General features: G+C 46.8%; 1 protein-coding gene and 1 non-coding gene across 15 annotated transcripts in view; one reads left to right on the forward strand and one right to left on the reverse strand.

Annotated features, from left to right (window-relative positions):
- Window positions 1-18,972, forward strand: part of SLC22A23 (solute carrier family 22 member 23) — a 157,090-nt gene that overhangs the window by 60,796 nt on the left and 77,322 nt on the right. The gene's annotated exons all lie outside the window — the stretch shown is intronic.
- Window positions 7,180-7,286, reverse strand: LOC124227484 (U6 spliceosomal RNA). The gene has a single exon (XR_006885494.1). It is a non-coding gene; the product is annotated as a U6 spliceosomal RNA (small nuclear RNA).

Here is an 18,972-nt window from a genome sequence, read left to right on the forward strand (position 1 = left end):
AAAATATATTTATTTATTTGCATCTCCGTGTGTACCGCCCACCTGCTCTAGAGTCAACTCCACAAAAGCAAGGCTTCATCATTCTTGTTCTCCACTGTATCTCCAGTACCTAGATTTGCACCTGGCACAGAATGGGTATCTAAATATGAGTTGGATGAATGAATGAATTCATAGAACATGATGAAAATCTATGCAGGAATATTATAGAATAGATGTTATGTGTGTGATTGTAAAATATTAAGACTGGAAGGCTGGAGTTCTCTTAGTCCAATTCCCACATACTAAAGGTGAGGAAAAAAGGACATCTGATGTTGTCAAATAGGTGATTATGAACAGAGAGATAATTTTCTGAGGTTTCTCATGAAAGCCTCATGAACTAGAAAGATGTTAACTAGAAGCCAAAAGAGTTGGTTGGATTTAAAATTGAGCTCAACTGTATCTCACAACTATTAATTAATGAATTGATAGCAGTCAGAATAAGGTCTCAGTGACTTGGTGAGGACATGTGTGTGCAAATAATGTTTTAATGAGTACAAAATGGGGGAATGGTCAATAATGAATGGTGACATAGGATCGCCATCTTCCTTTTCCCACTTCACACTATTAGTTGATTCCTCCACCAGTCGTTGCTATTATCTTCATCATAGCTCCATGAGAGGGGGATGGAGCTGATCCTGCATCCTCTGTATGTAGCTCTGTGTCTGCCCAGCATTTATAGTATCTACTCAGTAGATACTCTGCAAGAATGAAGAATGAGTAATAAATCACTAAAGGATGGAAAAAAAGCTCATCAGGGGATTTTTGGTAAGTTTAAGAAACATTTCATCATTATAAACAGGGTGTCATTTCTCTACATTCCATCCATGCAGTTCTCCAAAATCACTTAAAGAGTGGAACAGGTGTCAACAGTAGATAAGCTGGTTCACTCGTATTGGTGTGTGGGGCTTTAGGCAGGACTCCAGCTTCAGTGTTAGAGTCCTTGGCTCTAAGTCTGTCCAGCCGATGGTTTGACAGATAGCCAGCATTTTATTTAAGGCCACAGGACCTGAAACTAATGTTTAGAAAATAAAGCAGAGTCCCACATACTCTGAATCCTCACTCGGGGTCCGGTTATGCATACCAGACTCAGGCATGCCACGTGCCCAGCATTGGGTCCATGTGAGCTCCCCAGTTTTCGTCCAGCCTTTAGTATATGGAATAGATTGATAGTGAAATGGAGCCAAATGATCACAGAGGATGCATCTCAGCCTGGGTTGTTCCTTAGAAGATATTCAGTCCTGCAGGTGAGCATGAAGTATACCCCAGAACTCTGGGCCCCTAGGAGCACTAGCTTTACTCCGAGCTCCTGGGACTTCTTATGGGAGAGCCTGTGGACTAAGGTGACTGTAGATGTGAATAGAATTCTTGGCCTGCACATTTAGCTTTGCAGGAGGACTTGACTAGGCTTTGGGCATAGAGGAAAGAGGGAGTGGGGCAGGTGGAGGAGCACAGGATGTGCCTGGATCTCTCCACATTCTTAAGGAGGGAGGATCTTTAAAAATCTGGTTAGTGTGTTCTGTGATTTGAGGCCAATTACTTGAGATGGCTGAATGTATGTAAATTTTCCAGGCAATCATGCATTTTTCTTCTGAACCTTTTATTCTTCACTGTCGTTGGATGTGAGGTTTAATTTAGGCCAAAAGGTTGTGAAGAAAGCCCCATTCCCTTATGCCTGGCCGTGGCTCACAGCTATTCCAAGCGAGCCAAAGGACAGATGGTGGCAACTGGCCTGGTAATGCCATGCCAGGAGAAGTCTGTTCATTTTTCCAAAGCTGGGCCTTTTTTGAGATGCACAGTTGTGATTTCACTTTCATATATTAGCCTCCCCTTTGACTGGCCGAGTATTGTTTTTTGAGGACATAGGACATCAAATTTGCAAAGTTAGCAAAAAAGGCAAACAATGGGGGCAAATCTTTGAAGCTGGTTGCAGCCAGGCGGTTCTCCTCTTGCAGTGAGGTGTGGAGCCTGGGGGCTCCCAGCGTGTTTATGGGTGAGCAGCAATTCGAAATGCAAATAGCAGCACCCTTTCTCCCTCATGCCTGGTTTGCACAGGTTGTTTCTAATGCTTTCACAAGTCAGGAAGGACAACCTTTTCTGTGTGCTTTCTCCTGCACAGGCCCCAGGCCAAGCAATCATGCATCACCCTGATGAGTCTAGGCCTTCGTGAGATTGGAGGGGGGAGGTGATTGCAGGAAAACAGCCTGAAAAGACCGAGATGTGGGGTGGTCAGAGAGCAGCAGAAATTAAAGATGCAGAGAGTTCTGTCTAGGCCTTTATCCTGTCCTCCAGCCCACTTCCCTCCTCAGAAATGCGTCCCTGGCTGTTCACTCGGAAATCACCAGCTTATTTCTCTGATCACACACTAATTCTCTGCATACCATTTTTTAAAAAAAATTTTAATTATGGTAAAAAGCATAATATAAAATTTACCATCATAACCTTTTCTAAGGGTTGTGTGCTCAGTTGTGTTAAGTACATTCACATTGTTGTGCGACCATCGCCTCCATCCACGTCCAGCTGAAACTCCGCCCCCATTAAACACTTTCTCCCTATTCCCCCCTCCCAGTCCCTGGCAACAACCCTTCTACTTCCTGTCTCTATGAACCTAACTTCTCTAGGGACCTCATAGAAGTGGAATCATCCATATTTGTTCTTTTGTGACTAGCTTGTTTCACTGAGCACAATGCCTTCAAGGTTCATCTGTGTTGAAGCATGTGTCAGAATTTCCTCTTTAAGCCTGAGTGATATTCCATTATATGTATAGACCACATTTTGTTTTCCTGTTCCTCTGTTGATGGACCCTTGGGTTGCTTCCACATTGTGGCTACTGTGAATAATGCTGCAGTAAACGTTGGGGTACAAATATCTTTTTTGAGACCCTGCTTTCAATTCTTTTGGATATATACCCAGAACTGGGATTGCTCAGTCATATGGACTCACTCTCTTCATCAACCCCAAAAGGGTTGGCCCTCAAAGCCCACTCTGAGCTCTGGGGCTGTCTCCAGCGATGCCTGGCGTGGCTGCTGGGGAACAAAGGCCCTCAGAGCCCCCAGCCTGTGGGGATGGCTGTTGCCCGGCAGTGCCAGTCTCCTCTGTGACACTAAGAACAAGGCCATCTTAGAAGAACCGGGAGCCTCCCGTGGCTGCTTTCACAGCCCCTTCCCCGACTTTCCAAACAAGCAATCTTTTTGAGGAGGAATAGGGAGAAACGAGTTACTAGTGCCCACTTCCAGAGTTCATAGATGTTGGCTTTGTGAGTCTTCCTTTTTCCTCCCTCTCTTCAGCTCTGAGGCCTGTCTGCCTTCCTGCAGGGCCAGCCTGGGCTGCCTCCCTTCCTCACGTGTCCTCTGCTCCCTGTCTAACCTCCTAACGGCATGCTTTCTGAGCCTCAGTGGCATCAATGTCATGACTAATGTAGGGCTAACGTCGAGCTGGGTCACTTAATGAATCCATCTTGCCAGGTAATTAGAGGGCCAGGAGGAGGGTGGAAAGGTGTTGTTTTGTAAAGCCTATTGAAGACTCTTCTTCGTGTCCAGCAGGGACCGATGTTCAACGGGGAATTCGAGAGCCACGTCCTTTGGAGTGCGATGCATTTAATTGGGCAGCATCCTGCTTGAATTCAGAGCTGGGACACTGGTTGTGTATCTTGGCAGCCTAATGGATAATTTCATGGATGTTTTTTAGAGAAGATGAGCTGAAAAAAATTAGGTGACCAAGTCTGCCCTCACAGCATCCCAGCTGTCCTGCATCTCTCTGTCCTGGCAGCCAGGTGTTCTCTGAGGAATGTTTTGTTTTGAGGACGGGACTTTTGTTTTTCATATGGGCCAGTAGCAGGCAGATGTGTGGGTACCATACCTAGGTGGACGGGGATGTCCTGATCCCTGGTCCAGCACTCACCACGACCTCAGAGGGCTTCCCCAAGGAACCCGCAGACTTTTAAGAGAACCAAGACGATTAGGTCCAACGGTGAGGGACAAGTCTAGTCTGTAATAAACTCAACCGTTGTGTGGTTCAATTAAGACATCCATATCTTGGAACCTCTTTTTTTTAACTTTTTTTTTTTTTTAGATTGACACCTGAGCTAACATCTGTTGCCAATCTTTTTTTTTCTTCTTCTCCCCAAAGCCCCCCCAGTACCTAGCTGTATATTCTAGTTATTGGTCCTTCTGGCTCTGCTATGTGGGTGTATAGAGTTTTGTAAAGAGTAAATAAGTTCCAAAAATGGAGTCCAGTTCCATAGGACTTTGTATGTATTTGTTGTACATATTGATAAATCTACCAAATGTCTGGTGTCATGATAATGTCAAGAAATGTTTGTTTCACTGGTCAGGTTATTGTTGAGGGACTCAGATGTATATAAATACTATGAACTAATGGATCCACATCAGTCATTCCCTTGAGTATTCTTTGTATCAACCCCTTATTATTATGGTTTCAGATAGTTCTTTACAGGAAGATCTTCTACTAACATCCTACCCAACTGTGTCAGATATTACAGGACAGTTAGTGTAGGTGTTATCATTTCTGTTTATTCGAACTGATTCCTGTCCATTTGAAACTTTCATCTAAACATTTCTAAAACCTGCTTAACTTTGGTGAGTTTGGGCAAACTGTTCACTCCATTGGCCCTGTAGAATTAGTGTATTGTTCACATATCGAGCCCTGCCCTAGCCCAGAACATGTTTTCTACTCATTGTGTCTTAAACAGTTATCATTTAGGACTTCCATTCCCTTCACCATCTCTCCCCCTTATCCCTCAGGGTGTTCTTCATATTTTCTGTTTCTCTCACTTGTACACAGGCATCCTCTCCCCCTCCCCCCACCAAAGACAGAAATTGATCCTCTTCTAAGATCCCCAACGCTGGGGCGATGTCTGCACATTATGCATCATCCCTAACGAGCAGAACTGCAGGAACCCCGTTAAATAAACGCTTCTGCTGGGAGCCCAGGGAGGCTTGCTGAGTAGAGTCAGTCATGAGCCCACCTCAGCTGCATGGCTTCAGTTTGAATTGCAGAAGTTTGTGCCTTAAGCACATACTCCAGAGGTTTAGGTTTTCAACTTGTGTTCAAGGTGATATGGAGCAGGGCTAGAATTAGTGGGAGAAATTTAATACCAGCGGAAAGGAAAAACGGCAGCATTTCAATCCTCACAAGGTATCTTTGCCTTTTTCTTTCACGTGAGCTAAAATTTCCAAAACCGAGTGGAAACACTGTCTGTCCTTCTCCCCCCCCCCCCAACCCAGTCCTGCAAGTACAATACCTTGAATTTGCTTGTGGTGTTCTTGAGTTCACTGACACTTTAGTTCACTGACAGTGTCCCATAGCATGAGATGGAAATGTCATCCTTGACAATGAGAAACACACTCTGACCTTTCTCAGGGAACATCTGGTGATTTTTTAAGTTACCAGATTATCGTTAGAAAGGTGGGCCTTTCTCTCAGAGAGCTTCCAGTCCAGTTGGCTGTAAGAGTTTTGCCAAGAAGAAAGAGCATATTTGGGGGAGAAGACACCTAGGCCCCTTTGGTAGAGGAGAAGAATGTTGTAAACTTCTGCTCTCGTCTACACTCAGTGTTACAGAATGGAGCTTGTCTCACAGGCAGGCCGGGTATACGAGACAATCTCCAGGGAGCTCACTGAGGGAATTGGAGTTACATCACGGAGAAAACAGAGCAGAAGGGGCAGCCTGGCAGGCTCAGCCCAGGCTGTCCTATAAAGACAGGTTTCTTGAGCTGCAACTTAGCACGCAGACCACAGTCCAGTTCATCCATCGTGTTAGAATCTGACGCTATGGGAGTTAAAATACTTAAGGCCGGACAGATGGTGTCTGAACGAGTGTCAGAACTTAGACCTCCTGAATAGCTGTCTAATGCCACTCAGATAGCGAAGGGAGATCATAGTTGTCAGGAAATATACAAAAGGAAAGGAAATGGCGTCTCAAGGGACATTGAGGCCTGTTGTCTGAGTAGTAGTAACAGCAATGGTTACTCAGTAAAGGGTTTTGTTTCAGTGCCCTTCGAGTCTTGCAGGAGTAAGTGCTGCTGCATGAACTGAGGTTTTTGTGTCCTCTCGGCCTTCAATTCCTGAGAGAACTATCCCGATTCTCACTGTCCATACTTGACGGACTTTTGACCACCTTGACCTCGGGCCTTCCAGCACACCCACCTGGCAAATGTGGACCCAGCTAGAGGGGGGCCAAGCACTGAGGTCAGCTGAGCAAGAAGCAGAGTCTCTGGAGCCGTTGGTAATACTGCATTTTAAGGGAGGGGTTGAGGGCATGTGGGAATTAGTCACATGCGTGTTAGGTGTAGGCTCCCATTGTCAGTTTCCAGGTAAAAAGATTCTGTAACGGCGTCGCCCAGCCCTTTACACGTGCCAGACATCCTTATATGTGTGTCCTGGTCCGCGTGGAGCCACTGGGTGAGCTGCCTGACGGCAGTGTCCTATGTCAGGCAAACTGTGCACGTCCTGTTGCTCCTGTAGTGGCTCCGGGGCCATGGAAGGGACTAAGGAGCGGCATTCTCTGCAGAGGGCAGATGCCAGATGTGAGGCTGCATACCTCCTTCCCAGGGCCACTCCCTGGTCTGCGCAGCCCTGCCGGGAACAGGGCTTCCTGGTCTCCTGACTGGTCCCCTGCCCCAGCCTCTGCCTCGCCAGGCGTTGCTCCTGCTGCCTTCATCTTTCTAGAGCACAGCGCAGATAATGTGGTTCTGCGGCTTAACGGCCAGCGTTCGCGGCAGCGCACACGGTAGGAGCACAGTGTGATTTCTTAGTTACCATGTGGCTGCCCTGGAGGTGATGGCAGGAAAGCCAGGGAGAGCGGTGCCTGCCGTCGTCTTGTGCACAGACTGGAGAGAGAGACACGTCCACCCTTAGTCCCCCTGTTCAGGCACAAGGAGGGCAGCGGCCGGGGTTCCCGGGGAGGCGGGCTCTGAGCCGGGAGGGCTCTTTCAGGTTATTGCCCACTGTTCTCGGCGCTGCAGTCCCCCTCTTTACTCTCTACACCCAACCCTCTCCTCCACGCGCTCATCTGTACCCTTCCTTCCACCTGAAGTGCCCTTCCTCCCCCCTCCACAATCTGCATTTCCACTTTCTACCAGTTTCTCCTGCGGTCAACTCAAAAGGGCCCTTTTTCTTTTTCGTTTAAATATGGAATGCTTCTCGAATTTGCGTGTCTTCCTTGTGCAGAGGCCACTCTGGCCTTCTCTGTATTGTTCCAATTTTAGAACACGTGCTGCCTAATTGAGCACCAAAGGCCTTTCCCTTTCAGACCCTCCCATTCCCCACCCAGCTGGGGTGGGCCAGGCTCACTGGGACCTAGCCCTCAGCCTCTGAACCCCGCCCTTGCTCTCTGTGGATCCCACCCTCACTCTCTGGACCCCGCCCTCACTGTCAACCCCCTCGGCCTTCCGTTGGCCTCTCTCACTGTCCGGGCCGTCTCTGTCCAGCTAGCCCGCAGGTAAATGTGTGGCCCATCGGGTTTCTTACAAATGACCCAACACAGTGTTTGTACGGACACTAAAATATTTGTAACATAAGTGAATGAATTAAGGATTGATGCAGGGTGGCTGAAAGTCGTTCGAAATTTAGGAGACGGGAAAAAGGATAATGAGCTTTGAGAGATGGGAAAGTCTTCCTGTGGGAAGGAGGGCTTGAGATAGACGAGAAAGCACATTCTGTAGTGAAAGGGATGTTGGTGACCGAAATGGGAGCTACAGGATATAAGCAGAGGTGAGGTGAAGGGTCTGTGAAAGGTGCCGGAGCTGGGGGCGCTCTAACCTGGCTCAGAAAGGTGGCTCAAGGGGAGATTCGCTGTGCACCAGGATTTGGTGTTGGTCTCATTTGGCCAAGGCAGAGCAATGGTTAAATGACTTACTCCAGTCAGACAGTGAAGCGCAGAGGGTGAGGAGGAGGCTGGCTGTCCACGCTTTGGTCTGGCTTCTCACGGGCGGGGCCACTCTGAAATGATGGCCCGGTAAACGTTTGTGTTCTGAAGCGAGGTTTGGTATTTACTGCTGTGCTCTCACTGGCACAAATGTTAATAAAATCAGCAAGATCTTTATTACCTCAAATGCAGTGTGTTTTTTCAAAGAAATATATATGGCTATAAAATATTCAAAGTTGAAATATGGAAGAGGCTTCCTAATGCCTGCAAGAAATAGAATTGAAATACATGTAGCACTAAATGAATTTATTTCTACTACTAAAATTCCTACTTTAGCAGCTACGTAAAAAACAAATTCAAGTAAATAGACAGGCGTGTGTCTTCCTCCGAGGGGGGTGTTTTAAGAAGAATAGAGACAGTTGATGGACTTTTATATCTGGATCTCTTCTTTCTGCCCCATTAAACCAGAAATTGGTCTTTGTCGGTAGTGACCTAGTATGTGTGCGCAAGGCAGGATAATTAACTGGAAGGGGGCTAATTGCTCATCTGTCGTATTTAACGCCAGCCTTGTGTATTCAATACAGATGTAAACATTGGAGGCTGTAAGCCCCTTCCCTGGAGAGAGAGTGTATACAGAGCAGTAAGTTACATCTGCGGAAAAGAGGGTGTGCAGCCCCACTGAGCACTTTCTCCCTGGAACCGCTGTCTGCCCACAGTCATAGCCGCCGCACTGGCCCCCTGGCCCATGTTGACCCTGGGCGCTAAAGCTCACTGTTGCGTACTGCCACTGCAGTCAGTGAATGGTTTGGTTGGATGCGTAATTGTGCTGAATATGTGGGAAAGCAATTAGCTTCCTGAGGGTCAGTAGCTGATAATTCTATTTCAAAACACAGAACGTGCTCAGATAGAATCATGAGAATTAATCAGACTCAACCGCAGTTGCGTAAGCAATATTTTGACAGGGGTGGTATGTTTTGAAGCTGGCAGTACTGAAAATGTTCACTGATGAATAGGAGTGGATAAAGCAACTATCAAGTAATTCATTTTCTCTTAGGCTTGCTTTTAATTTTTTTCTGCTTTTTTTTCCTGGTAGCTCATTGTCATTTAAAGTCTTACTTCTTGTAGTTATTAAGATGATTTTTTCCTAAAAACATATTTTTTGTGTGAAATAAAGAATGTCTGAGTTTCCGTTCCAGACTCCCTTACTCCTGTCCATATCACCTTTATTCACTTCGTTTTCTGCACTCACTTTTTGGCCATCGTTAGTACCCCTGCCACTGTTAATTAGATACCAGATTCCATCAATTCGCTCTTTAGAAATGCTTCTTAAAACCCACAGCTACCATCCTAATTCCAGCCCAAATCTATTAGACTCCTAAAAGGTTAAAGTGGGACAGGATGTCTGAGATTGTCTGCCCCCCTGCTCAAACCCCCACTCAGACGGTCTGCATTGTCCGGATGGCACTTGTCTTAGTAGCAGATCTAGCACTGAAGCCCCTCCAGTCTTGGGCTCTGGCCGTGCATCATGCTGGTTGACATGTTGAGACTCTTGCAGCAGCTTCTCAACCCCTCCTCCTTCTCCCGAGCTCTGACCCATCAAACCAGCTGTCTATTCTGCCCCGAGTGATTCTTCCTGAACCGTCACTTTATCACTGTCACTTTCCTCCTCCCTGGCTGCCCATTGCCTTTAAACTCTAGCTTTTCCTTTAGGATCATCATAGTTTGATTTCACCCAGTTTTACCAAGGCACCCCCTTCATTCCAGCCAGTCTTCTCTTGGTCCTCCAAACTTCTCATGGTCGTTGCTGGCTCCACCTCTTTGCTTGTATCATCATGGCCACATGGAATGCCTGTTTTCCCTTCTGTCTATTTGGAACTTAGATTTGAGATTCCCCTCGGTGTCCACATGTTCCCTGAGACCTATCATCATGTCACTTATCATCTAGACTGTGCTGACCTCCTACTTCTGCATGATTATCTTCTTCTGTCCGTCCATCTGCATCTGAGTGCTTGCCATGAGCAAAACGTGATGCCATGGAGGGGACACAAAGACACACTGGGCTTGAACCTGGCCACACAGCTTGCAGTCCAGCACAGGCATTAAACCATGCATGCAGGTGGCCGGCCCGGTTAAGTTCACATGCTCAGCTTCAGCAGCCCAGGATTCATGGGTTCAGATCCCAGGCACGGATCTACACGCCACTCATCAAGCCATGCTGTGGTAGCATCCCACATACAAAAAATAGAGGAAGATTGGCACAGCTGTTATCTCAGGGGCAATCTTCCCCAAGCAAAAATGGGAAGATTGGCAACAGATGTTAGCTCAGGGTTAATCTTCCTCCCCCCCCCCCCCCCCCCCAAAAAAGCACACAAATAATTCTGAGGCTAGGTAGAATATAATTAATAATATGTATTTTTTTAAATGTAGGTAATGTTGGGCCTGTTTATACTAGTTTAGATTTATCTCTGTGTCCCAAGAGAGACAGTCCAGTATAGCGGTTAAGAATTCAGATTTTGAAGTCAGAGGATGTGTTGCCATAACTAAATGTGTGAGCTGGGGCAGTATGTAACCTTTTTGGGCTCAGCTTCCTCATCTGTAGAGATGGAGGTAGCAAAAGTGCTTATCTCCCAGGGTTGCCGTGAGGATTCAAGGAGTTAACACGGAAAGTTCTTCAGAGAGTGCCCAGCACACAATAAGGACCAGATAAGTGTTAGCCATTATCACCTCCCTCACCATTACCATCATCATCATTGTCATCATCTCCATCATTGTTGTCTCCTATGCTCAATCATAAAGTTGGTATCTCCCTGACCATGTACTGGATGCTTGGTCAACATTTGCGTGGAAGATACCTGGCTTCTCGTGCGTGCACTTTTGCTTCAGGATCAGCAGAGTGAGTGGCCTCCATCTCTCCCCTGCCTTCCTATGCCTGGTGCAGCACTATGTAGGACAGTGTTCTAACATGAACTGGCTGAGGATGGCTGCGTCAGGAGTCCCCACGACCACCCTCAAGATTGATGATTCTCTAGGAGCACTCACGGGACTCAGCATCTTGTTTGGCTATGATTTATTACAGAGAAAAATAAGCAAAGGGAACAGGCATGTGAGGCAAAGCCCAGAGGAGGCCAGGTGCAAGCTTTCTAGAGTCCTCTCCCAGTGCAGTCACACAGGATGTGCTTCATTCCTCCAGCAATGGATTGTGACAACACATGTGGAGTGTCTGCCAGGGAGCTCACTAGAGACTCAGCGCCCAGGGTTTTATCGGAGGCCGGTCACACACGCACCCTCTGCCTGGCACACCCCAAGCTCCAGACTCTCAGAAAAAGCAGGTGCTCAGCATAAACCACAATGTCTGTACAAACAGTGTAGGCACAGCAGCCATGCCTGTCAGTTCGGGGACGGGTGGATGACTCCTGAAGTCCAAGTTCCCAGACATCACCTGGGTCGGCTTACAAGGGGCCTTTCTGAGGCGCGCAGTCTCTGGTCTGCTGTGTTGACTCCTTTCTGCACAGCAAGACAGGCTGAAGTTACATGTGGGGGAAGCTTTGAGTAATTGGAGTCTTATAGGAAAAAGAGAAATCTCATCCCTTTTAGCATATTTTAAGCACATCATAAATATTTGATGATGAAATAATTATGGAGAGAAAAAAAGATTTGAGGCCAAGATTTTGAGAAGAAAAACAAATCAGAATTTGAAAGAGAATTTTGGCCTAAGTTCTCCAGTAATTTCTGCATTCGAAGTGTCACACCTAACACCTGTGTTGTGCTTCCAGCTCTTGGTGAGCGATGCGAAGGGCTGAGCTGGGAAGTCTGAGCCTGTCTTGAGCCCCCGAGCAGTGAGGATGGGAGACGCAGGGAAGTCCTGATTCCCCAGGCACAGAACTGCAGGCAGGCTGGTCTCCGGCATTTGGACTTCACACCCTACGTGCATTCCTTTCACACAAGAAAGTAAAGCTCAGGGATAGGAACCTCTCCCTGGCTGCCTTGTCCTGCCCTGCTCTGTTTGTGTTACTTGCTCTTAGCATCGGCTCCCATCCTTCCTTGAGCTGGGTAGGATTCCCAATCCGGCTGTCAAGAGGAATCTGCACGCTTAGATGTTAGTGCATCTTGCCATTTTTATTTTGTATTTTAAAATTCCTATTTCCTGCTACCTCTTACTGCATTCACACCCTACTTTGAAACACCAGAGGGACATGATTGACTGGCCTGCTGTGTGTCCCCTCTGATGAGTGCTGAGGAGAAAGCTCATCTGTGCCAGGCTTCCGTGACCTTGCCATTTCATACTTCAGTTCCAGCTGTTTCAGCCTTCTTCTGGGCATTCACGCCCTTGAGGCAGAGGTCAGACTCTGGACCAGGTGGCTCACATTAAAAATCCCGGTGCTGACACTCTGGCTGTTCCAGTGTAGATTAGGAAGTGTTCTTCAGGTTCCTCACCTGTAAAATGGGGATGATAATCGTACCCACCACCTAGGATGGCTGTGGGCTTAAAGGAGGTAGCCTATGTCATTGGTTGTAAAATGCACCCCCCCACGCACACACATTTTACCATTTGTGAAGTCAGGATGCATTTTACGATCCATGCTGTGTCAGGGGTGAGCTGGCAGCCTTTTCTTTCTTGGTAGTACATTCAGCAATGGTGCATCTTAAAATTGATGGCTCCATAGATTAGATAAAATACTGCAAAAAGAATGCAGCACTTAACACAAGGCCTAGCAGGAAGCAGATGTTAAGGAGGGGTGGTTGTTACTGCTGTTGTCAATGTCGTCATTATCATCATCAAACAAGGCCCTGCTCCGGGAGGGCCATCAGCTAGCATTCATTTAGGGTTTTCTCTGTTTAGAACTCACGAGACAAAGATTCTCATGCCCATTTTACAGATGAGGAAAGTGAGGCTCAGGAAGTCTGGGCCACTTACCTTCCCCGCAGAGCGAGGCAGGGGCAGACCAGCAGGTCCCGCCCAGGGGTCTGAGCACTGCAGCCCACCAGCTACGTTCGGCCAGCTGCCTTTTTTATATGGTTGTGAGCTGGGGATGGTTTTTCCATTTTTCTAAGAATTGTAGAACATCAAAAGAAGATTAATATTTTGTGACATGAAAACTAGAGCAGATTTAAGTGTCAGTCCATCAATAAAGTGTTGTTGGAACCCAGCCGTGCTCGTAGGGTTACATATAGTCTGTGGTGGCAGAGTTGAGGAGGTGCAACAGAAACCACGTGGCCCGCAACACCTCAAATCTTCGCCGTTTGTCTTTTTACAGGAAAAGTCATCCGACTCCTGGTCTAGTTCTTGGCACTTGGACATGTCCTTTTGAGGAAAAAGAGTGTCTCCTTCATCTTTTTATCTTCCACACTTGGTAGGCACTCTATAAGTGTTTGCTAAATGGAATTTCTATAATCACTCCAAAGGCTAAAAAAGTAAAACTCAAGTGCTGGTTACCATGGCACCAGATAAACATCAAAATTACATGCTCATCAGCTCAGGGAGAGGAAACCAGTACGAAGCCTCTCCAAGACGTTTTTTCCAATAAGTTCATATTTGTGTAGTAGTATCTCTCAGAGAGTAAATAAAATAAAGCAATTCCCTAGGAACAAGGCCACGTTCCTGGAGCAGCAGAATGGGTAAGTAAGTCTCACATAGGAGATGTTTTCAGGAAATCAAACACTTAGTTCCTGCTTATCAGCCCTTGAAAGGCTGGCCGTGCCGCTGTAGGGCCAAGTGTGGATGGCAGGGGTTCCGCTGTCAGGAGACCCTTTGGCAGTTTGAGGAAATGAGTCTATGATGTCCTGTCTTTGAAGGCCCTGCTGGTTTCAAGAGATGAGTCAAGTTATTGAAACTAAACCAGGATCGATGGTTCCTCCGCGTTAAATGTATACAAGGCAGGCCAGTGTAGACACGCTCAGTCTGAGCCAGCCATCAGGCGTGTGGGCCACCATCAGGGGAGAGATGTGAGGGGAACGAGGAGCTCCACCACCACAGACTGCAGAAAGGTGGCACAGAGCACCCCAGGAGCTTTCTGCCCACCTGGCCAACACCCTGAGCAGCTCTAACAGCCCTGTCTCCTCGCCCGCCTGGAGACAGCTTTCTCTCCAGCTCAGGGGTCCCCTGAGAGAGCCCGATTCTTTACACCTGTGTAGAGAAAGCTCCATGCCAAGTCAGAACCAAGAGCTGGGGCCCCCTGCCCTTGGAAGTCCACATGCACCCCCTGCTCCCATAAGGCTCGAAGTTCCTCAAGGATCAACTCAAGATTCTTCAAAACTCATTTAAGTGTTTGAATTATTTTATTAAATAATTGTCCTTTAAGTCATTTCCCAAAACTTAATTTAAAAAAATTTTTTTGTGTTCCTGGATGTGGCTAACCACCTTTAGTTTTATGAAGAAAATCATTGGAAAAATAAGTATAGAGGGAAAAAAATCCCCAACCAAGTCATTTTTCAAAATGGAAGCATATATTCCATAAAGTGAAGTTGAGTGGCGCACACTGCAGTCCACTCTCTAACAGTCATCCTAACGAAATTGGATCTGTTTTCTTTTAATTTGCCTCTTTCTGTTAAAAGAAAAGTGTGATGCTCAACAAATATTAATTGTGGTTATAGTGTATTGAATTTTTTTCTCTCTCTTGAATATGGGAGTATACCTATGTGTAAGGGAAATTTTCACAAGAAAAATTATTCTTAAGCTATGTTAAAAACCATTTCGAGAGGCCAGCTCCATGGCACAGTGATTAAATTTTAAGTGTTCCACTTTGGCAACCCAGGTTTGGATTCCAAGTGCAGACCTACGCACTGCTCATCAAGCCATACCATAGCAGCGACTCACATATAAAGTAGAGGAAGACTGGCACAAATGTTTGCTCAGGGCTAATCTTCCTCAGCAAAGGAAAAAAAATCATTTCTAATATTGTAGCAATATTGTTTGAATACATACACATTTTTAAGTATAAAGCATTTCAACAGTCTTTGGCTTAAAATGCTTATATGGATGAGAATAGGGCCCCTAAAAAAATGTGGCTTCTAATAGAGAACCTAAATATATGTTTACACCATTGTTTCTAATAAGCAAGTTACACATAAACTTTTGGAAAACATTTGTGAACTGGATATTGCCTTGAACAGAAGGTTGGGGAAAATTACAGGGAGGTGATGGGGATATTTTAAATGCTAGGGCTGCACTCCTTTTTTGTCCTTTTATATTTAATTGGTGGCCCTGCAGAGTGGGATGCAAAGATTCACCTTGTCTTATCAGTTCCCTTCTTCCCAGAATGTCCCCATCTGTCTTTAGAAGAAATGCTGAAGGAGACTGGAGGAATATCAGCTAAGCTAAATTATTCATGAGAATATTAAGAAGGAAATATTAATATTAAGAAAGAAAAATCTATGTTCTTAAAAAAAATGTAAACCTCACATTTTAAGTGACAGTCAGAATTAGGTTAAAAATAGAGCCATCTCTGGGAAAGACCGTAGAATTTTAATTAGCTCATCGCTCTGAGCGGTCCTGATGTGTCAGCAGGTTGGTCCCAGAGGGGACGCCAGGACTTCTGTGCTGTAGACACACTTTTTCAGCAGGTTTAAGTAAAAATAGGAACAGTGTGCAGCCTAAACCAGCTGCCTGCGGAGCCCCTTTATGAGCGACATACATCTCGGGAGCTGGAATTGCTGCCCAGCCCGACTGAGAACTGCCTCTTCCGCTTGGCATTTCCGCTGGTTCTTCTTCTCTTCCCTGATTCACGTTCTTGTGCCCCCACACCTTTTGCAGCTAACGATTCCCTATTCCATCCAAATCCTTTTGCATAATTTATTGCATCGGAGGATTTGTTTTAATTTCCTTGAAATCTTACAGATTAAATTGCCGGTCCTTGACTTTTTTCAGCTTTTAATCACTCTGACCCACTTTGTATTGAAATTTGGCCAATTCGACAGAAATGAAAGCTCCTTTCAAAGCAGTACTTCTAAGTCTTCTGAGTCTTTTTTGGGTCAGCGACCCCTTCGAGAAGTTCCTGAAAACTATGGGTCCTTCCCCTGGAAAAATGCCTATCTCACACACACACACGCGTGCGCGCGCGCCCCCATACAGTTTTACATAAAACTACAGAAAATTCATGGCTATCCCTAAAATACAGCTATGGGTCCCAGGTTGACAATTCCTTGGCTCTGGTTGAGTGTGGGGGCAAGGCCCTTCGGGGAGCCTGACCTGCATGACAAACCCTGGAATCCCGTGGAAGAAGCATCATGTGAAGGGCGAGAGCAGGAAGCGTATTTCTAAGACGTATGTGCTATCAATACTTTGTCATATAGAACCAAGGATTCAAATTTTGGTTGAAACTCCTTCTTTCTGGAAAATGCCTTTGTTCAAAAAGGTGGGAAGTGAGTGGTTGTGACTTCCCACCCCAGAAGGCCTCCCACCTTTGCTCTCCACTTTCGGTCACCTTGACCTTGCTGGAGCTGAGAGAGGAAGACACTGCTGATCCCATCTTGTAGCCGAGGATGCAGGCTCTGGCAGGGGAGCCCGGCTGTCCAGTCCACAGGCCACAGTGGCGGCAGAATGAATCCTACATGAGGACTTTGGTGGCTGCTCTGTGGAAGGACTCCTGACTATGCCTCAGCACTTAAAGATGAGTCATGTGAGGCGGAAAAGGGATTAGATGCCCCACCCCACCCCACCGCCACCAATGCACCCAGTGACCTTGATTGGACCTCAAGTGAGCAACTACCCTCACTTCTGCTCAGAACAGGGCAGAACCCAGGCACTGGTCTCCGAATCCTTCTCACCAGACTGAGTCACGTTTTCTTGAACGCTAAGTCCTAGTTGTCTCAGCCTCATCCAGAAACTTCTGGCTCTCCTCATCTTCTCCAGCAGGCCAAGGGCCGTCAGTTGGAAAGCTAAGTCGGGCTGGGCAGCAATTCCAGCTCCCGAGATGTATGTTGTTCATCAGGGGGCTCCACAGGCAGCTGGTTTAGGCTGCACACCGTTCCAAGAAGCCCAGGAAAGTAGAAAGCTCCCCGGAAAAGAGCATTTCTTCTGAGCTACCCGTGCCCTTTTTCTGAAGGTTTGCTAACAGCGATGCCTGGTGAGGGAGAACAGAGGTGTCTATCAGGAGTCCCTAGGGCCCTAGATCATCACCGTGTTGTGAGCGAGCGGAGCCCGCTCATCTGCTCACTGCTGGAGCCTTGAGGTCGTCTCCTGCCCTCACCTCCTGGAGGAAGTGTCTAGGGTGATTGCCACAACACTGACAAATCTTAGTGAAGTTTTATTTTGAGTAGAGGATGGGGCAGACCCAGAGGCCTCTTGCTTAACCTAGATTTTACCTACAACTGCTAGGATCCCTTGTGTCTGACGTCCGCGGTGGCTGCGCTGGGCGTGAGCTTTGTGATTTAGTGGTTCTCTAAGACTGGTAGTTTGGATGGGTGTTTTGCTTGTGGGAAAGGTCTGAATGAGTTTTGTAGACTTTAGCAATTGTGTAGATCCTATAGAAGTAGTTTTCTTTGTGGGATATCTTGAGTAGCAAATAAGAAGAGTGAGTTTTTATACATTACTTGTGGAAATAATAATAAAGTAATAAGTGATTTTTTGAGTCAGGAACTGGACCAGACACTTAACACCTATTAACCCATCCCCCCACAGCCCTGTGAGTTAAGTACGGAATGCCATTTGGCAGATGGGAACACCATGGCTCAAAGGATGGACGGCTGCACACCTCGTCATCGGGGACTCGTAGCTCACACTCATGTCTTTCTCACTCTCAGCCCCTTGGTCCTTCCTCCATTTCCTCCACTGTCTCATGATGCCATAGCCCCTCTGATACACACATAATCACTGTGACGAGTTAAGGAGTCAAGGAGAAATTAAGGGAATAAAGGAATAAGAAACCAGCATGTCCTTTGGGTGACAAACAAATAGGTTGTTTTAAAGATAAGTTTTTCTAGTTTCCCTCTTCCTTTTGCCTCTGATGTTCCCAGAACTGAGGTTAAAGATGTTTGCATTATAGACCTGATGACTATTTTTTTTTAATATTTTAAATTTCTTAGGAGAAACAACCCTGAACACATGGCCCAACACTTGTCTTATGGTCACAACAGAAAAGAATGTTTTTAATGGAATTATTCTGGAAATTCCACAATGGATAGTTTCCATGGTTGTAGGTTTAATCTGTGTTCTTTACTGTTTAACTCTCTGCCAGAAATACTGTCAAATAGAGAATGTGTGCCCTGCAAGGGCAGCCGTCCCTGCCGGCTTAGCCTACTGCTGCATCCTCAGAACCTGAACAGAGCCGGGGCACGCAGCGGGGACTCAGCCAATACTTCCTGACCGATGGGGCCAGGTCTAGACGTCAGTATTTCAGGAAGTCCCATTCTTTTCTCAGAGCACTGTGCTGAGATAGATTTATTGCGGTCTCCTGTCGTTTCCTGAGCCAGAATAGGGACTGGAGGACCGTCCATCTGTAGCTGCTGGTTCACTGCCTTAACATCCACAGCAGACACCTGCCCCTTACTCTCTTCTTTCTTTCATTTCCCCTGGGCTCCCAGGGTCTTGGGTTGCTCCCCAGAACTCTGTCCATCTTTGCCCCCACCTCCCAATCCCCTCTCCACTCCACAGCTGGAGTGACCTTTCTAAACCCGAAACCCATCACATCTCTCTTCTGCTTCAGAGCCTTGCAGCAAGCCCAGAGTCCTGGTCTTAGCCCACGCATCCCTGGACAGTGGACTGACTCAATACGTCTCCTGCCCTTCCATGTGCTGTGCTTCCCAACCAGGCCTGTCCTGAGCACCAGATCCGGGAGCAGGTTGGGAAGAGTCTCCTCCTCCCCTGGCTGGCTTCCTCAGCCTGGGGTAACTCCCCCTCTCCGGCTGCCCCTTCATGTGTGAGCCTTGAATTGTAACAGTGGGGTCACCTCCTGACACCCTTTGTCACCTCTGTGTTGAATTTAGATGCCCTTCCTGTGAGACCTCATCCCATGGTGTGAATAGAGCACCCAGCCCAGGTGTCACCTCAGCCTATGGTGTGACCAGAGTGCCTGGGACAGGTGTGACCTCATCTCATGGCGTGACCAGGGCACCTG

The sequence above is a fragment of the Equus quagga genome, chromosome 15 (assembly GCF_021613505.1).
Source record: "Equus quagga isolate Etosha38 chromosome 15, UCLA_HA_Equagga_1.0, whole genome shotgun sequence".
Taxonomy (NCBI): domain Eukaryota; kingdom Metazoa; phylum Chordata; class Mammalia; order Perissodactyla; family Equidae; genus Equus; species Equus quagga.